Here is a 21,453-nt window from a genome sequence, read left to right as displayed (position 1 = left end):
ATGCGACTTTGGCGCTAAAGTCGCCGACCTCGTGGCCGACCTCACTTTAAGGTCAGGTTTCGTTTCATGAAACCCGACTTTGGCGAAAGTCGTCGACTTTTGAATTTTTTCGACCCGTTTCGCTCAACTCTAGTCATCACACTTTGAAAGCCATAACTTTTTAGTTACAGTATGCCATCCATGGTGGCCATGGTTGTGCATCCATCTGCCTTGAAAATATATCAGCATCACGGAGGGTGATGATGGGCTGACGGAAAGAACTCCATCTTTCAATCTTGATGCTGTTGTCATTGATACCTAGGACATTCAAGGGTCTTAATTTCTTTTGCTTGCTTATGTTGTGCCAATATATTCCACAGAACTTTACATGCATTGTCATCACTTTCTGTGTCCCAATTGGGGCTTACTGTACAACCCAAACTCCATATCAATATGTCTATTTGAGAGTGAAGGATTTTAAATCAGAGCTCATTTATCCTCTATAGAGCAGGAATTAAATCCTACTCAGTCATTATAGATACGTCAACTAACTTTAAAGTGGCTTTGTCATTATTGATCTATAGGTTCCCCTGCCTCTGGTTTCCTGCTAGCTGGGGAGTAATGTACTTCTAATGATTGACACTTTAGGCTGTTGACATCACAGAGCCCTCGGTCTGAACTGTGTGCTCTCCCATGCTGCTAGTAGAGGCAGCTTTGTCTTAGCAGTAGGGCTGGCTTTGGGATTTAGTGGCCCCCGGGCGAAAGAGTCTCAGTAGGCCCCCTTTGCACACACCACAATTCATGATGCACAGATATGGCAGAGAAATATAGGTATAGTACACAGGGCCAAGCCTCCCTCCACGCAGACATGCCCGCATGAACAGTACTCAGACATGCATATACAATACACAGACATGCATACAATATGCAGACATGCACATACAATATGCAGGCAGTCATGCGCACACACACAGACATGCGCACACACATGCAAACGTGCACATATAAACATGCGCACAGACATGCAGACATGCTGGTCCGGAAGCGTAATTGCTAGCAGACACAGCCGCACAGTGCACTGCGCGCGGCCATGTCTGGTTAAGTGATCGCTCAAGCAGTGCCGAAAAAACAGGTGGCCCTGCACAGCTGCTGGGGGAGAGGCCCGGCCCGCTGGTGTCCTAGCTGTGAGTGGACCCTCCCCATTTGTCCAGTGCCCCGCCACTTACCCAGGTGTGCCGAGTGCTGATGCCGCCCCTGCTTTGCAGCATAGGAGGAGTGCAAACTAGAGAATTGAAAATTCATTCATTTTTAAGAATGGAAAAGATTTTTAATAGCTAATTGCAAAGTTGTTTGTTTTTACATGCATTTTGCAACTTTACACATTCAATACAATGATACAACCCCTTTAAAAGTTTTACCATGTGTGTGTATTTTAGACGAAACTGTAAAAACATATGGCTGGAGTTTCATGGCTGCCGATCCAATATTAATCTAGCAGACTTTAGCTTCTTAGCATCTGGCAGCTAAAGGAAATATTGTAATGCTATAACACAGCAATCAAGACTCAAGCGTGTTTAGTTTCCTGAAACCCAAGTAGATGCATCAAGAACTCCTTTCAGCCACCTTAGTGACAATTTCCCATTTTATCCAGTTCACATAATGATGATGATTAAGGAAAAGCCTAGAAAGTGTGAATGCCAACTGTGCCAAATGACATCAGATCCAATTATCTAAGAAAAATACTAGACTCAGAATTGATTAGCTTGAAATAAAACATCTTTCTTTACCAAGTCTCTTTGTTTTTGAAGAAAAAGAAAAGTCAAGGCAAACGTCACTTCAAATACCAGTTACTGTATATTTTTACTCTATTTCGTACAGCTCTGCTTTCCAGGGGATACACTTGTCTGTGTGTATTACAACAAGAATGTAATTAATCCATGATGATGATTTTTTTTTCTGTTTTTTGCTGGTAAGTTTAGACATTACAAGCCTTATGCAAAGTGGGATTATCATACCTCAATTTTCCTAATATCCCAACCTAGTGAGGTGACAATGATCTCAGCAAAGATAGTATTGCTTGAAGAACATCTATAGAAACACATTGCTCATTCTTGTGTAATGTCAAAGAGTTCAACATCTGCTCCTACTGTGAACTTCCATAGGTATTACTGTTTTATTGCATTTCTTCCCCCTGTTTATAATAGGTAGCCAAGAATATGAAATCATATTGAAATGTGAATGTTGAAGCACACATAAACTTCCTTCCTGTTTAAGTGTGTGAAGCATTATATGTTGTCCTATACATTAAATACCAGAAACTTCCAAATGCAAACTCTGTTACAATGCCCCTTTCCTAAACCATTTTCTGTCTTGAATTATGGCTCTTTTTTCCCTAAGAGTCAGACTTTGGTGGTGTTCAGAGCTATGTTTTTACAGATCATGACATACTTGACAACCAGCAAAAGTTTCTTAAATTTTCCAGTCTCCTACATTGTGTTAAAATAATTTTGGCCAACTCCTTTCAACGGTGCTAATTAATCTTTTTTAAGTTTAGCTCTCTTGGTCCTTGCGCCTGTTCCAATGTCTCAAGGAGTTGGAATGTGGATTTTCCTTTATCCTTTCTAAAACCTTGATCTTTTATTTATCAGCAATGGGTTTGCTTGGGATGAGCATCCAATGACATAATGCAGTCTTGGACTAGCTTGTTGGAATCGTCCTCACATTTTTATCTGGCATACTTTGGTATACGGTAAATATGAATTCATTTTTATTCATTTTGAATCTTTTGCTTGAAAGTCTTCCAAGTCTTCTGGCTGCAAAACAAGCCAGAATTATCACTTTTTCACCACCATACTTGATAGTTGATATAAGATTCCTATCATCAAGCATGTTATAAAACCATGTACAAATGTTGACTGTTAAATGATTATCATGATGTAGTTTTTGGGTTGTCTCCAATCCTAGGATTGCATGGCATCCTAGCATCTAAGAATGATGTTTTTAGTTTTTAAGTGTGATCAATTGCTCCAAGTCTGATAGGTTATATATTTTTGACAAATACACATACAGTGGCATGTAAAATTTGGCACCCCTGACCAAAATGACTGTAAAGCTGTAAAGCTGTAGTCACACACAACATACCAAATAAGGGTCCACTTTTCACGGACTAGAAGCACAAATGTTTCATGAACAGTGACTCTTATGTCATCCGATTGTAATGCGAGGATGCGATTTTCTCGCCAGCTTGCAAAATCCTGGATGAGCTGCACTACCGGAGCCATTTGTGTGGGTTGTAGAGTCCCTCTCATGCTACCACGAGTGTGAAAGCACAACCAACATTCAAAAGTGACCAAAACATCAGCCAGAAAGCATTGGTACTGAGATGTTGTCTGTGGTCCCCACCTGCAGAACCACTCCTTCATTGAGTGTGTTTTGATAATTGCCAATAATTTCCATCTGTTGTCTATTCCATTTGAACAACAGCATGAGAAATTGATTGTCAATCAATGTTGCTTCCTAAGTGGGCAGTTTGATTTCACAGAAGTTTGATTTACTTGGAGTTATATTCTGTTGTTTAAGTGTTCCCCTTGAACAGTGTATATATATGTATTCTATGTGTAAATATCTATTATTTCTATTCTTTATTAAACATGTCAGTGTGATTTTACTGTATTGCACAATGAATTGCCACCTTTTGTAAAGGACACCGATGCGTATTTCTTGCAAGTCACATGCATGGTCCATGTGTAATCTGTATTTTTCTCGCCCCCATAGACTTACATTGGCGAGTCTCGGGTGTAATACAGTGCAAATCACAGCATGCTGTGATTTTCTCAGCAAGTATAATACGGCCGAGAAACAAATTGGCTGCTGGGAGCTGCCCCATATATTAATATTGGGACTCGTGCTATGCGATTTTTTTCTCGCATAGCACTCATCCATATTTCTCGCTAGTGTGACTCCGGCCTGACTGTCCATACATTAGTAACCTTCCCACCTCCTCTTCCCCCGACGCAAAGAAAACAACACGAAACCAATTTTTCAAAAAGAAAACACCACTTTATTATCGGGTAATGAATGACAAAATCACCAACTCTTTAACACCCACATTTGGAGGGTTATGGTGGCAGCTTATCATGTTAATCATCCAGTAAAACCTTGTGGGGATATATCACCAGACTCCCGGCACATGTTACCCATCCTTGTTTTCTTCCGCCACGGAGTAGCGACCCTTAAGAGCTACGACCCGACCCCAAAGAAAAAATTGCCTCTTCAATACCCTCCTGGATACCTGCAATGAAAGTGTCCAAACCCAACTCCGTCAAATGCACCCCATCCGAATGCAAAAGCCTTCCAACACTAATCTCCAGTTTTCTATGCCTCACTATAATGCCTCCTCTTAAGCGTATAAAACGCAAAATGTGTTGATTTATAACTCTGCGTGCCCTTTCTATTGCTACCCCATCCTGCGCACCGCACCAAACCAACCTGGAAATTATTTCCGACCAAACCACTATCAACTGATTGAATAAACCAGGAAACGTATCCAAATCTGCACACATTAAAGTGATAAGTTCCGAAAGTTGAATAGACCATAAATCATTTCCCCAGCATGTACTACCAGTATGACTGGAGATGTAGCTGTTCTGGAAATCTGTACCACTTCAATTAATACCTGTGCCCACCTCAAACCACGAATATCTCTCCACTTTACATCTACATTATAAAGACACAATGACCTCCCACCAGGGCACCTCTCAACCCTCTGCTCGGCCCAAAAAACATATGAATGGCCTATAATCCAGACACTGGGTCTTGAACAACCTAAAAGAGAAAAGAAGGAAAAAAACAATACTTGTATTAATTATATAGTTAATAACTCCGACCCGATATAACGGAAAAAACAATCAGAACGCCACCTGCCGAACCTCATTATTTCTTTGTCGCTGAGACCCGCCCGAGCTGCCTCCGTCGCTGCACCAATCCTAAATGAATGAGTGCCAAATTCCTCAGGAGAGAGACCCAATTTAAAAATAATTCTGCGCAGCAAAGAAAGGAACTGAAATCTCGTTAAAAAAGAGCTATCGGCATGAGCAAAAAACGCAGAGGAAATAGGTCTAATCTCAGCATACTGTGCTAACAACGAAATGGGACAAACCAAGCCATGTATGGCAGCTAAAGAAAACCATAACCCACTGCCTGTAGTGTCGGTTTTTGACCTCCAAATACGAACATGAAAACCTCCCTTACACGGAACTACATCATTATACTGCAAACCCCCGCTACCCCGTGCCGAAGCTAGAACTATTTCACTAATGCGCATGGCCCCAAAAAACGCAATACTAAAAACCGCTGAAAACAATTTTGCCTCAAAAGCTGAGCTGCATACTGAATTCGTACCTTCTATAATTTTTTCTAGAAGTGAAAAAGAGATAGGCCGTCGAATATTCTTGACGGCCCTGACTTTGCCCCAACCTTTTAACGCTTGCCTAATAATAAAATGTTTCGTAACATCCTCCCAATCCCGTAATTTAAATTGAAATGCCAACCCCGCTAATCTGTTCCTAGCCAGTGCTGAAGAGAAACCCTTTTCGTGTAAATAACGCACATAAGAAAAAGTCACCTCCAACCTCGAATACTTACAAGAATCCACAGGTAATCCTCACCATTCCTTCTATGCCTTACCATATGCATTCCATGTTGCCGGAGTTACCGATGCCTACACCAACGGCATTAGTGAATTTCCGGGATTCTCCAAATATAATCTGGATAGCTCATTCCTTCCGAGTTGGCGGCTGGAGCAAGCTCTCGAAATTTCTGAAAATCAAAATGTGACAAGGAATCAGCTATGTTATTTTTTATGTCTGGCACATGCTTGGCACGGAACCAAATATTCTGCTTCAAATACTCCAATACCAGGAAGCGAATCAACTTTATGACAGGAATGGAAGATGAAGACAAATGATTCACTATGTGAACCACGCTTTCATTATCTGTCCAAAAACAGATGCAAGAATTCCGCAATTGCACTCCCCATAAATCCACGGCCACCACCAATGGAAACAACTCCAAAAGAGTCAAATTTTTTGTCCATCCATATTCCAACCATTTAGCTGGCCATCTTTCTGCACACCACAGGTAATGAAACATCACCCCGAATCCAACTGATCCAGACGCATCCGAGAATAGCGACAACTCTTGACAAGACATCTCCGAATCCTGAAAAAAGGTAATTCCATTATACTTACACAAAAAACTCCTCCATACACTTAAATCCTCCAGTAGCGGAAGTCCTAAACGAATCCTGTGATGCGCCTGCTTCACTCCTCTTGTAGCCTTAGCTAGACGCCTGGAAAAAATCCTGCCCATCGGCATGACACGACATGCAAAGGCCAGTAAACCCAGCAATGATTGCATTTGAACCAAAGTGACTTTTTTTACCGAAATAAAACCGTCAATTAACCCTATCATCTTAGATATCTTATCTAGCGGTAAACTAAAAGCCATACCAACTGTATCGATTTCAATGCCCAAAAAAGAAAGACAAGTGACAGGGCCAACAGTTTTCTCCTCATTCAACGGGACTCCAAAAACCGACATCAGTTCCCAAAACTTACGCAAGATAATGCCACAGCTGTCTGTGTCTGCTGCACCTACAAACAAAAAATCATCCAAATAATGTGTAACCATTTGTGAACCAGTTTCCAATTTGACCACCCATTCCAAAAAACTTGAATAACTCAAAGTACTTACAAGAAATGGAGCAGCCCATAGGAAAGCACGTATGATAATAATACGCACCATCCATGAAACATCCCAATAAGTGATGACAATCCGGATGTACTGGAAGAAGTCGGAAAGCAGACGCAATATCTGACTTGGCCAAAAGCGCACCGTGCCCTACCTGACGAACAAGAAAAACTGCCTGATCAAAGGACGCATATACCTCCGAAGACTCTTCCGAGCTGATGCCGTCATTAACAGACGACCCTTTTGGGTGCGATAAATGATGGATAAGCCTGAACTCCCCCGATTCCTTTTTTGGAACAATGCCTATGGGGGAAACCCTAAGATTTGAAAATGGGGGGGAAACAAAAGGGCCTAACATATGCTCCAAAGAAACTTCTTTCTCTATTTTACTACGCAAAACTAAAGGAAGCTTCTTAGCCGATTTCAAGTTCTCCGAGAACGATGAACCTCTTGAAAACTTAAAAGGTATAAAGAAACCATACTTGAAACCACTTCTCAACTGCTCTGCCGCCCTTCTTTTAGGATACCTGTTTAACCACGGCTCCATCTCGGTGACTTTCACTGGAGTCCTTATTTTCTTGCTGTGCTTCAGCTCTAGGTCCACCTCCTTTTGCACTACGGAGCAAACACTTTGTGGCTGCATGAGAACCACCGCATGATGAACCCTCATGTTTATACTTACATAGCCCATAGAACCTGCAGTGACCTTCATTGAATAACCAGCAGGTTCCTGGCCTCCGTAATGGCATTGGCCCCAAGCCATGTTGTTGACCCGGGGCACCCGAATGAAAAGGAGGGATAATCCTCTGCGACATCATGAGACGTAACAAAGAATCCGTGGTTTTTACCCCCCAACCCAAACCAGGATTAATGGCTAAATGTCGCCGAAAATCCTCATCATATCTCCACCATGCCGCCCCTCCATGAGTCTTGTATGAATTATAAATGGTGTCCATGTATAAAAACAATTCTGAGCAACGCTCAGGATGCTTCTTCCCCATAACACAACCTAGAACAAAAAAGGCTTGAAGTCAATTATTAATAGTTTTCGCAACCTTGGGCCGCCGATCAAAAGGCCTGTCGTTCTGACGCCTCTCCCTGTCAATGTTGCTCTGATCTACAGACACCAGCGACCAAATGTCCACATAATCATTCATCCAAATTTTTTCCATAACCTCTGGTTCTAAATGAGAACCCAAGGGAGCTACCCCGCAATAAAAAACATCCCTATGCACATCAGCTCTCGCCAGTGGAGGAACATTGGACCCTTTTGCCGGAGCCAACAATTTTGGATTAATTAACAATTTTTCTCTACCCAATATCCTCCTCAAGTTATCCATAGTCACCAATCTATTATCTAGACTCCCCCAAGCTCCCGCATAGTTAAACTCACCACTTGATGCTTCAGCTGCTGCATTTTTCGCAGTGAACTCCACCGCTTCCTCACCACTCACTTTCTGCTGCTGTCTCTGCCTATGAGCTGATTTTCTAGCAGATGTTATGCTACGGCCTCGAGATCCAGATGTCGATGATGACTGATAACGCCCAGACCTAGAGCGATGACAACCTCTGGACACAGATCTCCTACTTCTTCTATGTCCATGACGACTATGTCGTCTGCTCGATCTACCACTCGAATCAGATGACGAAGACAGCTCCCTAATACGTCTTGTACTTGAAACGCTGCTAAGCCTCAGTGAAACTGAAGGACCTCCGCGGTCTGCACATGAGGGGGCTGAAGCGCATGGCTGCTGAGATTGCTGCCACGAATGAACCGCAGAAGATGAATTAGCCACCACATCCATTGTTGGAAAAACCAACTGATTTTGGGACAGGGGTACCCCCACCCCAACTACCTGTGACATAATGTTGGGGCCTGCTAACACCGGCGGTGACCCTATTGCAGGTGGTACATTAAACGCCTGTGACACAATAGACATTTGGGGAAACAAATTCAACTGCCTATTAATAGGCAGTTGCCAAACTCCAGGCTGCGATATCATTGTATCCATTACCTGAGGCGTAGTAACCAATTGCTGGCTACTCACTGCCGGACTACTTTTTTCAGTCTCATCCCTTAACACTTGTCTTTCCCCTTGCTGCTGCTCCTCACACTGTTGCTCCTTTTCCACCCTCCTATTTAAATTCTCCTCACTCTCTGAGGACCTGACACTATGTCCTCCCCCCATCCCCATTACTTCTAATATCGCCTCCTGTACTGTGGCTTGCGTTGATGGCACACACTCTTTTTCTCCCTGAGCAGCAGCAGCTCTATTCCTATCTCTACACTGAATTCTCCTCAGCGAGGAGAGCCTAGGTGCAGCCCCTCCCCTCCTGTGCTCCTTCCCGCCCTTTTTTGCAGTTACCTGTCTGAGGGGAGCTTCAGCTCCTACTGCTCCAGCTTCCTCAGCGATCTCCCTCACCCCTCCCTTCACAGACACGGCCGCCCTGCACGCACGCGAATCACCTCGCACCAGGTCCCTCTTCAGAGCCCCAGGACTTCAGCACTCAGGAAGGTGAGGGCTTTGGCCAGACCTCCGTTCTCCCCTCGCTACCTCCGCTCTCCCCACACCTGCCACTCCCCCCTGCAAAGCGGGCGGACTCTGCAATAGAGCATTCAATCAGCCGGCCCCCTCCCTGCTATTCCTTTCACTTATCACGGCTTCCAGCTCCTCCATCTTCCTGCACACCACCGTTAAGATCCCAGCTGAAATTTAACCCATTCCTTTGTGCCCTCCGGGGAAGATGAAGGTAGTAGAAAAATTAACCCTAACAACAACTTGATGGCCAGTCAGGAGTACCCAACAAATAAAGCCGGGCCCTATCAAATTGTTAATAATTAAGCAAGTTGAAGATTCAATGATCTCCAAAAGGCCTAAAGTTAAAGATGACTTATTTCATTTGTATTTTGGCAATATATATATATTCAACTGTTACATTTTAAACATTACGAAAAAGGAAAATGAACCAATGCAATAGTTTGGCATCCTGAATGGTTAGTATCTAGTCAAAACCACTTTTGAAAGTATCACAGAAAATTCTTTGAGTTTTGTGAGTTTCCTTGGTCGTATTGCATGCACTGCTATTTTGCTATTTTGAGGTCTAGCCACAGATTTTCAATGATGTTCAGATCAGGGGACTGTGAGGGCCATTGTAAAACCCTCTGTCTGCATCCTTTGAGGTAGTCTATTGTGGATTTTGATGTGAGTTTAGGATCCATCCTCTTTTCAATTTAAGCTTTTTTTGCAGATGGTGTTTTCTTTGCAATAAGAATTTGTTGAAATTTTATGGAATCCGTTCTTCCCTCTACCCTTGAAATGTTCACAATGCCATAGGCTGGAACACAATCCCAAACCATGACTGATCCGCCCCCATGCTTAGTAGTTGTCGAGATGTTCTTTTCCTGAAATTCTGTGTCCGTTTTTCTCCACACATACCTTTGATCATTGTGGCCAAAGATTTCTATTTTAAACTCATCAGTCCACAGAACTTGTTCTCAAAATGCATCAGGCTTGTTTCGATTTTTTTTTTGCATACTTCTGACGCTCAATTTTATGGTGAGGATGCAGGATTTTTCATCTAATGTCGTTTCCATGAAGGCCATATTTGTACAGGTGTCTCTGAAGAGTAGAACAATGTACCACAACTCCAGAGTCTGCTAAATCTTTCTGAGGGTCTTTTGCAGTTAATCGGGAGTTCTCATTTGCCTCTTTAGCAATCCTACTAGCAGCTCTCACCGAAATTTTGCTTGGTCTTCCAGACCTTATTTTCACCACCACTGTTCCTGTTAACTGCAATTTATTAATTATATTTCGAACTGAGGAAAGGGCAACTTGAAACCACTTTGCTATCTTCTTATAGCCTTCTCCTGTTTTGTGGGCCTCCACCATTTTCATTATCAGATTGCTAAACAGCTGCTTAGAAGAACTCATGGCTGCTGTGTTTTGGCACAAAGTTGGAGGAGGATGGGTTCTTACAAAGCTGGGAAATTTGCATCACCTGGCCTTTCCTAACAATGATAATGAACAAGCCATAACTAGTGTTGAGTATTCCGATACTGCAAATATCGGGTATTGGCCGATATTTGCGGTATCGGAATTCCGATACTGAGTTCCGATACTTTTAGCATATCGAATACCGGAATCGGAAGTTCCCATAAGGCTATGAGCCAGTTTGATTTGATTCAGCCAATGAGGAATCCTCAGAAGTGTGGGCACATCCTGTTATGCATGTAGGCATGTTAACTAATGGCATGGCTGTGATTGGCTGCTGAAATGATGTCATGATGCACTATAAAAGCAGCCGCCGCCATTTAGGGTTCACTCTGCTGTGAATTCAGTTAGGGACAGGCAGCTGTTCAAGACTCTGAGGGACAGTTAGAGATAGCGATTTTCAAAATAATATTGTGCTTTTCCCAGGCTACATTATCAATCACTGTAGCTTTCTTTTGCCTTGCAGCGCTGTTCACAGCTGTCTGCAAGGTCTGTGTGAGTGCAGCTCACACTGTGTAGTATGTCCTGCAGCCACCTCTGTTTGTAGGCCGCTCAGCGTGCGTCACTGCCTCATACATATTTTTCTTTTATTGCTGCTTATTTTTCATTAATTCTCCTATTAGTGTGCATCCATCCGTATCCATATACATTGGTTGCAAACACTATAGGAGTAGACAGCGGAGCCTTTCTGCAGCCTTTCAGTGCTAGTGCCCAGTTCTCTGCACTGTTCACGGCTGTCTAAGAGGTCTCTGTGTGTGAGTGCAGCTCACGTTGTAGTGTGTTCTGCAGACACCTCTGGTTGTAGTCCGCTCAGCATGCATCACTGCCTCATACATAGTCCGTTTTTTGTTTTATTGCAGCTCATTTTCCCAGATTTTTTTCTCCTATTTGTGTGCTTCCATCCGTATCCATCTACATTGGTTGGTTGCAAACACTATATAGGAGTAGATAGAGGAGCCTTTTTGCTGGCTTGTGCCCTGCAGCCGCAGCCAGATTAGGATTAGCCTATTTTTTGGAGCCGCATCCATTGCATTGTAGGTTACCTTCCTGCATTGTAATAGCTCCAAACAGTTTGTGATACTATCGCTTTCACATCTTTGGTCACATCCTTTTTGTTTTTTTGAAAAAAAAAACATGTAAATAAAGTTCACCAGACACGACACTTGACAGTTGGGTAGGCCACATTAGCTCATATTAAAGTATAGACCACACACTTTATAAAATTAGTGTTTCTTATACCTGTTAGCAGCTGTTGAGGAATAAGCACACTAAGCCCCCCCCTTTGTACTTTTCTGCCTATCTTTATCAGTCTACCAAGATGAAGAAGGCAGGGAGTAAGGCACGTGGTCATGGGCGTGGAGTTTCAGCAGGGAGAGGACGTGGGGATTCTGTGCCTGCTGCGGGCACCAGTGACTCAGCATCCCCCAGTTTCACCAGTCAACAGTCCTTTATGCGCAGCTTTGTAGGACCTTGTTTCCCCACTGCTGCAGGACGAACAAATTGAAGCCGTTGTCGGATGGATGGCAGCTAATGCATCCACTTCAATGACTTCCACATCCTCTCTGGGCCAGAGCACTGAAGAGCAACCATCTGTCTCTTCACCACCTGCCAAAGTGCCCAGGCAGTCAGAGAGCCCTGCACAGGAGCCATCTCATTCTCTACTTCTGTTCTCTGAATCTGTTGGCTTGGAAAGAGGGGGCCAGCCAAGCAGCATTCTAGAATGTGAAGAAGAGGGAGTATGCAGTGATGCGCAACTGCTTTGTCCCTCTGAATCTGAAGAGGCAGGTGGGCCAGTGCCTATGGTCAGCACACCTCACTACGCATCAAATGATGAGACTCAGGTGCCACTTTCTGGTGCGTACGGTGCTGGTGAGACTACCCAGGAGAAGCAGGTGTTTGAAGAGGGGAGTGTAGATGATGAGGTCCTTGACCCATCATGGCGTGAGAAACAGGAAGGTGGTGGGAGCAGCTCTGAGGAAGAGATTCCCCGAACGGCCAAAACAGGAGGGAGAGGGAGGGGGCAGACTTGGTTGCCTGTAACCTCCACTTTGGCACCCGTTAGGAGCATTCCTCTTCCAAAACCTAAAATGGGCGCTCCCAGGACTTGCAGTGCATGGTCCTTTTTTGACACAGTTGCAGATGACATTTGCTTTGTCAAATGCAAGCTGTGTAATCAGAAAGTCAAAAGAGGGAAAAGTGTCAGCAACCTGAATACCACAAATATGTGGAAACACGTGCGGACCAAGCACGTGGTGGAATTACAAAGACAAACTGAAGACTTAGGCCAACCTACAGCACCACCTACCACCTCTTCAGCTCGTGTTGTAGCCTCTTCCTCCAGCTCACACACAGCTGGTTCGGCTTCCTCACAGGATCGCCATGGAAGAACCTCTGGCACTGTTGTCCAGAGACCCAGTGGCATTCCACCCACAGCAACATGTTCCCTGTCATCCTCACACTCCCAGACCACTCTACAGCCATTGGTAGCACAGGCATGGGAGAAAAGGCGGCCATACTCGGCAAACCATCCCCGAGCACAGGCTCTGAATGCTGGCATTGCCAAACTACTGGCCCTTGAAATGTTCTCATTCAGGCTGGTGGAGACTGACACCTTCCGTAACTTCATGGCATTGGCTGTCCCACAATACACCGTGCCCAGCCGCTTTTATTTCAGCAGGCAAGTCGTCCCTGCCCTGCAAAAGCATGTGGAGGGAAAAATTAAACATGCGCTACTAAACGTCGTCAGTAGCAAGGTCCACCTGACCACCGATGCGTGGACCAGTAGCCATGGACAGGGACAATACCTTTCCCTCACTGCCCATTGGGTCAATGTTGTGGAGCCGGGTACAGATCTTGAGAGTGGCGCTGTATGTGTTCTGCCAACTCCAAGGATTGCAGGAATCCAGTCTGTACACATTGACTCCTCCTCATACTCCAGTTCCTCAGAATCAGCGCTGCAGGAGCCTGTTACCACCGATATGAGCACAGCCGTGGCCAAACGTCAACAGGCCATACTGAAATTAATTTCTTTGGGGAATCGAAGCCACACAGCGCAGGAGCTCTTGAATGCCATCAAGCAGGAGAGCAACGTGTGGTTTGTGCCAGCGAATCTCCAGCCAAGCTTGGTAGTGTGTGACAATAGCCGAAATCTGGTGGCAGCTCTGGGCCTAGGCAACCTCACTCACATCCCATGTCTGGCACATGTGCTCAACTTGGTTGTGTAGAGCTTTCTGAGGGACTATCCGGATCTTGATGCACTGCTGCACATGGTCCGCACAGAGTGCGCTCACTTGCGGCATTACAGCATGGCAAGATCGCGCATTGCAGCTCTGCAGCGCCGATTCCGCCTTCCGGAACATCGCATCATATGTGACCTACCCACCAGGTGGAATTCAGTGTTATATATGTTGGAGCGGTTGTGTGAGCAGCAGGCAGCAGTAATGGAGTGCCAGCTGCATCAGGCGCAAATAAGTCGCACTGTGCGCCGGTCACACTTCAGCACCACTGAGTGGGCCTCTATGAAGGACATCTGCCTCGTTTTGCATGCCTTCGATGATTCCACGTGGATGGCGAGTGCAGATGATGCACTAGTCAACATGACTGTCTCCCTTATCTGCCTGCTTTAAAAAACACTGCAAGCACTAAGGGAGGAGGTTTTGGAAGAGGTGGAGGATGAGGAGTCACAAATGCCATATGCTTCTGGACAGTCTGCGCAACGTGGTTCCTCACAAAAGCCTAGGCAGGGGACACTTTGTGAGGAGGATGAGGAGGAGTCAATGGAGGAGGAAGACATCTCTCCAGAGGAGGGAGGTACACAATGCTCTATTAGTCAGTATGTACAGCGAGGGTGGGGTGATGCAGAGCAGGCAGAGATGACTCCTCAAGCAGGGGACAGCATTTCTTGGGCAGTTGGGAGTCTGCAGCACATGGTTGATTTCATGCTGCAGTGCCTGAGAAACGACCGCTGCATCGCCCACATTCTCAACACGACTGATTATTGGGTGTACACCCTCCTAGATCCTCGCTACCGGGACAACTTACAAAGCCTCATAACACCGTTGAACTGGTAGAGTAAAATGCGGGAGTAACAAGACACACTGGTGCATTCCATCATGTTCTCCATTCCACCCGAGAGCAGTGCTGCTAGTGCTTTACAAAGCAGCTCTGTGCGTCGAGGCAGTGGAGGAAGCTCTGCACAAAGAAGGAGCAGAGGCAGCACCTCAGCACAAGGCAAGACCAGTATGGTCCAAATGTGTCAAAGTTTTGTGTGCCCATCACAAATGTCTACAGCATCACAGACGGCTCCAGTCAGCAGGAGGCAACGTTTCTGTCAGATGGTGACAGACTGCATGTCTTGCCCTGTCAGTGTACTCCCAGACGGCTCTTCCCCCTTCAAGTTTTGGGTCTCTAAGCAGGATACATGGCCAGAGCTTAGCCAGTATGCATTGGAGGTACTGGCTTGCCCTGCTGCTAGTGTATAATCGGAACACGTCTTTAGTGCCGCAGGTGGTGTACTAACAGACCGTCGCACGTGACTATCCTCCAATAACGTTGACCAGCTTACTTTTCTGAAAATGAACAAGGCCTGGATCTCGAAGGAGGTCAGTATCCAGGTCTCCTGTTGTGTTCATGTTTCTACCACCTGAACTGTAATCCCTGGGCTCCAACACCGCCAGTTGTTGCTCAGAAGTGCCGTCTGCACAGAGGAAAGCACTACCTCCTGTGTTAGTGTGGTTCAGTAACACCAGCTGCTCCCCTGCTGTGTGTACGGCAATATCTCCTGCTCCCTCCACATTCAAACTACATCACATTTTACACTTGCTCCAAGTAGGCCTCAGCCTACTCCTTGATTGACCCTGGGCTCCAACACCACCAGTTGTTGCTCAGAAGTGCCGTCTGCACAGAAAAAAACACTAGCTCCTGTGTTAGTGGGGTTCAGTAACGTCAGCTGCTCCCCTGCTGTGTGTCCGGCAATATCTCCTGCTCCCTCCAGATTCAAACTACATCAGATTTTACACTTGCTCCAAATAGGCCTCTGCCTTCTCCATGATTGACCCTTGGCTCCAACACTGCCAGTTGCTGCTCAGAAGTGCCGTCTGCACAGAGAAAAACACATGCTCCAGTGTTAGTGGGGTTCAGTAATGCCAGCTGCTCCCCTGCTGTGTGTCCGGCAATATCTCCTGCTCACTCCACATTCAAACTACATCACATTTTACACTTGCTCCAAGTAGGCCTCAGCCTACTCCTTGATTGACCCTGGGCTCCAACACCACCAGTTGTTGCTCAGAAGTGCCCTCTGCACAGAAAAAAACACTAGCTCCTGTGTTAGTGGGGTTCAGTAACGTCAGCTGCTCCCCTGCTGTGTGTCCGGCAATATCTCCTGCTCCCTCCACATTCAAACTACATCACATTTCACACTTGCTCCAAGTAGGCCTCAGCCTACTCCTTGATTGACCCTGAGCTCCAATAATGCCAGTTGTTGCTCAGAAGTGCCGTCTGCACAGAAAAAAACACTAGCTCCTGTGTTAGAGGGGTTCAGTAACGCCAGCTGCTCCCCTGCTGTGTGTCCGGCAATATCTCCTGCTCCCTCCAAAATCACACTACATCAGATTTTAAACTTGCTCCAAGTAGGCCTCAGCCTACACCATGATTGATCCTGGGCTCCAACACTGCCAGTTGTTGCTCAGAAGTGCCTTCTGCACAGAGAAAAACACTAGCTCCTGTGTTAGTGGAGTTCAGTAACGCCAGCTGCTCCCCTGCTGTGTGCCCGGAGAAGTCTCCTGCTGCCTCCACATTCAAGCTACATCAGATATAAAACTTGCTCCAAGTAGGTCTCAGCCTACTCCATGATTGACCCTGGGCTCCAACACTGCCAGTTGCTGCTCAGAAGTGCCGTCTGCACAGAGAGAAACACATGCTCCATTGTTAGTGGGGTTCAGTAACGCCAGCTGCTCCCCTGCTGTGTGTCCGTCAATGTCTACTGCTGCCTCCACATTCACACTACTACTGATTTTAAACGTGCTCCAATTAGGCCTCTGGCTCCACACTGTCTCTAGTATTTACCCTGGCCTCCAACACCGCCAGTTGATGATCAGAAGTGCCTTCTGCATAATCAACACTTGCTCCTGTGTTACTGGGGTTCAGTAACGTCAGCTGATCCCCTGATGTGTGTCCGGCAATGTCTCCTGCTCTGTCCACATTCCCACTACTAGTATCTCGGTATCCGAGTTCCAGCAACGTCTGCTGGTCCTTGGTAGTGCTTTCTAGCACAGGTACCTCCTGCTTAGTAACCAGGTTCCAGCACCGTCAGCTGGTCCTTGGTAGTGCCATTGGCTCTTGTTCCTTCTGCTGCCCCTCAAAGAAGACCAAAAAGATGACCCTGAAGAAGATGACCAAGACGACAAAGAACATGTAGAGAACCACCAAGATACAGAACAACAAGAGACAGAAGACCAAGAAGCAGAAGACAAAGAAGCAGAAGAACAAAAAGCAGAAGAACATTAAGCATAAGACTAAAAATCAGAGCAAAGGATATTATCTAAATTATAAGCAGAAGAAGACTAAGCAGTGTATGGGGGTGAGTCCGTTCCTCCTCGTGGTGCCCCTGGAAAATGCCTGCTGCTGCAGGCCAAACTGAACGCAGACAAATCCTGTTGTAAATCTTTTGTGACAGGCAGAACGGAAGGTGTAATCTTCAAACTTTTATAGATAACAACTACAGGAATGCCTGTCACAAATAAGAATATGATGAAGAAGAAGAATAGGAAGAAGATGAAGAAGTAGAATATGAAGAAGAATAATAGTTGAATAAGAATATGAAGAATGTAAAAAAAAAGAATAATAGGAAGAAGGTGAAGAAGAAGAAGATGAATAAGGTAAAGAAGAAGTTGATGAAAAAGATGCTGCTGCTGCTGAAGATCATGAAAGAGAAAGTGTGGGAGAAGTAAAAAAGAAGGTGAAGAGCATGGAAGTAGTGAAACATACATATCTGACAAAATATAAAAAAGGTTAACATAGTCAATATCTTTGTAACGCCGAACGTCTTTAAAAAAAAAAAAATATTCCTGCTATTCCATTTGATTGGGCTAAACCTCTATGCCTTTAATGTCTCCTCCACCTCCCACAATACATTCTACATTATTCTTAGTTGTTTTTCTTCGTGTAGAATTAACCTACAAGGAAAGAAAGGGTTTTTTTAATTCGGATATTTCTGTCCCCTTGACTTGCATTGGTTTCCTGTATTGGAATCGGCGATACTCTATACTTTTTTGGTATCGGTCCAATCCAATCCGATCCGATATTTCACAATATCTGATGGTATCGCTCAACACTAGCCATAACCCTAACAGGCTAAGGTCTGAAAACTTGGTCAAAGATATCTAAGCACACAAATCTCCAAGGGTGCCCAAACTTTTGCATTGGCCCATTTTACTTTTTGCCATTTTTAAAATAAAAAATGACAATTTTTTTTTGCCTAAAATACAAAAGAAATGTGTAATCTCTAACTTTAGGCATTTCAGAGATCATTTCATCTTAAACTTGCTTAAATGTTCACAATAACAGTAACTTTGTTCAGGGGTGCAAAAATGTTTACATGCCACTGTATGTGTCTCAGCAACATCGGTTCTGAATTCTAGTGTGAAAGGTCTCTTTTCCACACATTGAACACTTGTAAAAATGCCATGAATTCCAAGCTTATTTCATAGCTTTTTCCAAGCCTATTTGATGGCATTGTTTTTGAGTCATGGACAGAGTACCATGGCTGCTCATCTATTACTTACTCTGGTGCCTGCCATCTTCTTTATTATTGGAAAAATTAAGTTATTCAACATATTAAACTACACATTTTGAAGGAAAATATTTGAAGACTAATCTAAAGATCCATTTAAAATATCCAAATAATTTGCTAGCCTCCCTGGACACAGTGGACCCATCCACATGGAATCCTTATGGAAGAAAATAGAGGGCATATGTCTCAATAATATGGATGCACAATCCTTGTATGTAGTACAATACATGCTCCATAAGATGTCTTATGTACAGATATACTAACTGAGGCTGGTTTCACATTCGCGCTTTTTAAGCGCACGCACGGCCGGGGGTAGCTCCGCCCCCGAGCCGGCTCTCTGCCCGGCGTGCCCGCCCCTTCCTTGTAGCGCCGCCTCCTAGCGCACAGCGGCGCCTGCGATCGGCGCACCCTATCTTTAGCATAGGGTGCGCAGATCGTGCGCAGGCCGTGCGCTAGTTGCGCTTTGACCTGCGCTGCGCACTTTTGACGGTGCGCCGTGCGCGCCAAAATCAAACTTTTCGGATTTTGGCGCGCACGGCGCACCGTCAAAAGTGCGCAGCGCAGGTCAAAGCGCAACTAGCGCACGGCCTGCGCACGATCTGCGCACCCTATGCTAAAGATAGGGTGCGCCGATCGCAGGCGCCGCTGTGCGCTAGGAGGCAGCGCTACAAGGAAGGGGCGGGCACGCTGGGCAGAGAGCCGGCTCGGGGACGGAGCTACCCCCGGCCGTGCGTGCGCTTAAAAAGTGCGAATGTGAAACCAGCCTTAGAAGCACAGGCAGTTCCTGGGTTACGAACTTAGTTTTAAAGGTTTAATTTTAAGTTGAATTTGTATGTAAGATGGCCGGTGTCACATCCAGAATGTTTAAAACCAAGTATTTTTGAAAGGTAAAACATTAGAGTTAAGGATATGAGTGTAATTCTTAGTGTAATGACCAAGCCGAACGTTCCCTGTTATCCACCCACACACGGTGTCCACAGCCGAAGGAATTATGACACACACCGGTCTCGGGGATAACAGTTGCTTTTACTTCAATGTTCAGAAAAAACTTGGCACTCATAAAAGGAAAGTCAATATTTCATTTACTATTTATCCAGACTATAAGATGAATGTTTTCAGTCCACCACAGGACCTTCATCAGAACAGTCTGGCTCAGTATTGTGGGTTTATTCTCCTAATGTATTGGAGTTTCACAGTTAGGCTATAAGTGCATGGAAGGCAGAATCCAATGTATATGGGGACTGCGTATCTGTAGTATGCGACGGATCGTCGCTAGTGGTATGCACTGACTGCCAGTTGTGTGATCCCACGCTTCTGCAATGTGCGACCGCGATAGCGACGGGTTGGGGATGCTACTTGAGCACCTGCAGCTGACAAGTACATGAGTGCTGTGCTTTTTTCATATGGTACAGTTGCTTTTACTTCAGCAGGAACGGGAATTATAACTTGGAACAAATAAGGAACAGTTTCTCATGGGTAGTCCACGGCAATTACAGTTGCTAAGATGTTATTGTGGTCTGGAGGTTTAAGAGCACTGGACAGTGTCTTTTGGTAGTTTACAGAAGGAGGTAGATGCAGCAATTAGAGGTTACAGACCTTTACTCGGAGTTAACTCCACAGTATGTCACAGCACACGTGTACAAGTACTTATAGGTGAATGTAAAATCTGTGGTGAATCCAGTCAGAAAGACTTTAGAATGATGTCTGTTGTGAATTCTCTCTCTGGCTTCCCTCTGGTGATTACTGAAGGTAGTGGAGCTGGTCAGATTGATAGAGGGGTTGCGAGTTCTCTTCCTGGACTCCCTCTGGTGGTTACTGGAGGTAGTGGAGCTGATCTGATTGACAGAGGCTTGGCACCTGATAATGAGGAAGATGATTGGAGATTTGGGGTTTCTGACTGGGATTTAAGACAGCTGACTCCCTCTATCCCTGCTGGTGATTTTCTTCCTGTGCCTTCTAGGTCTGATGTCTCCTGCTCTTTCCCTGCATGGTTCAGCTAAGTGGTTCATTTGTTATTCTGTTTGCATTTGATCTGGTTTTGTTTATCCCTGCTTTGTGTATGTCAATCAGCTCCAGCTGGGGCTGTGCTGAATCACCGCCCATATGTTGCTGCATGTGCCAGTTTGTTTTGTCCCATTATATTGGTCTCTTTTTGCTTTGCTTTCAGAATATACCAGAGTGCTGATATAGTGGGGGCGAAATCGTGCGACTTCAGTGTTTTTGTGCATCAGACATGTTGGACTTTTTGCAGGGCTCTTTGCGTGATTGCAGACAGTGTCTTTCCTTTCCTGTCCTTTCTAGTCAGTGTGGGCCCCATGGTTTGCTCAGTCTCTTTTTCTGCCTGCGTTTGTGTTTTTATCTTGTCTCACCAACAATATATGTTTGGGGGCTATCTATTCCTTTAGGGTCTGCTCCGGGGCAGTTTAGATTTCTCCTTTCTTGCTTTAGGCTTAGTTAGCTCCCTGGCTGTGCTGAGGCGTCTAGGATCATCGTAGGCACGCTCCACGGCTACTGCTAGTTGTGTGGACAGGATTAGCGGTCTGCATCCGCTTAGTTACCAACCTCTTTGGTTTTCTGTGGCTTGGCTTGTGCCTGCTATCCTCCTTGGTGCCCATTCATAACAGATGTCTGTACAGGTTAGAAAGGGAACCCAGGCTTTTAGGCCTGCAGGCAGTGGCATAGCGTGGGGGGGCAGGGGGTGGTCCGCCCCAGGCGGCAAGTTTTTGGGGGCGGCGTGACAGCAGCAGGAATTCCTCTCCTCTGTGGGAGAAGCGAGTGCTTTGCCTATCCAGGTTTGTGGGGTCGATTCCCTTAGTTCTCCCTCATCGCCACTCAGGTGCACGCTGTCCAGCTGCTGAAGGAGCAATAACAGTTATAGTTCCGCCCCAGTCCTGCAGATGTCACTGTGGGGCACTTCTTCCCTCCTTGCTGATCTATGTTCCC

Source organism: Dendrobates tinctorius, unplaced genomic scaffold (assembly GCF_039654945.1).
Source record: "Dendrobates tinctorius isolate UK_male_01 unplaced genomic scaffold, ASM3965494v1 ptg000091l, whole genome shotgun sequence".
Taxonomy (NCBI): domain Eukaryota; kingdom Metazoa; phylum Chordata; class Amphibia; order Anura; family Dendrobatidae; genus Dendrobates; species Dendrobates tinctorius.
This window is presented reverse-complemented; position numbering follows the sequence as displayed.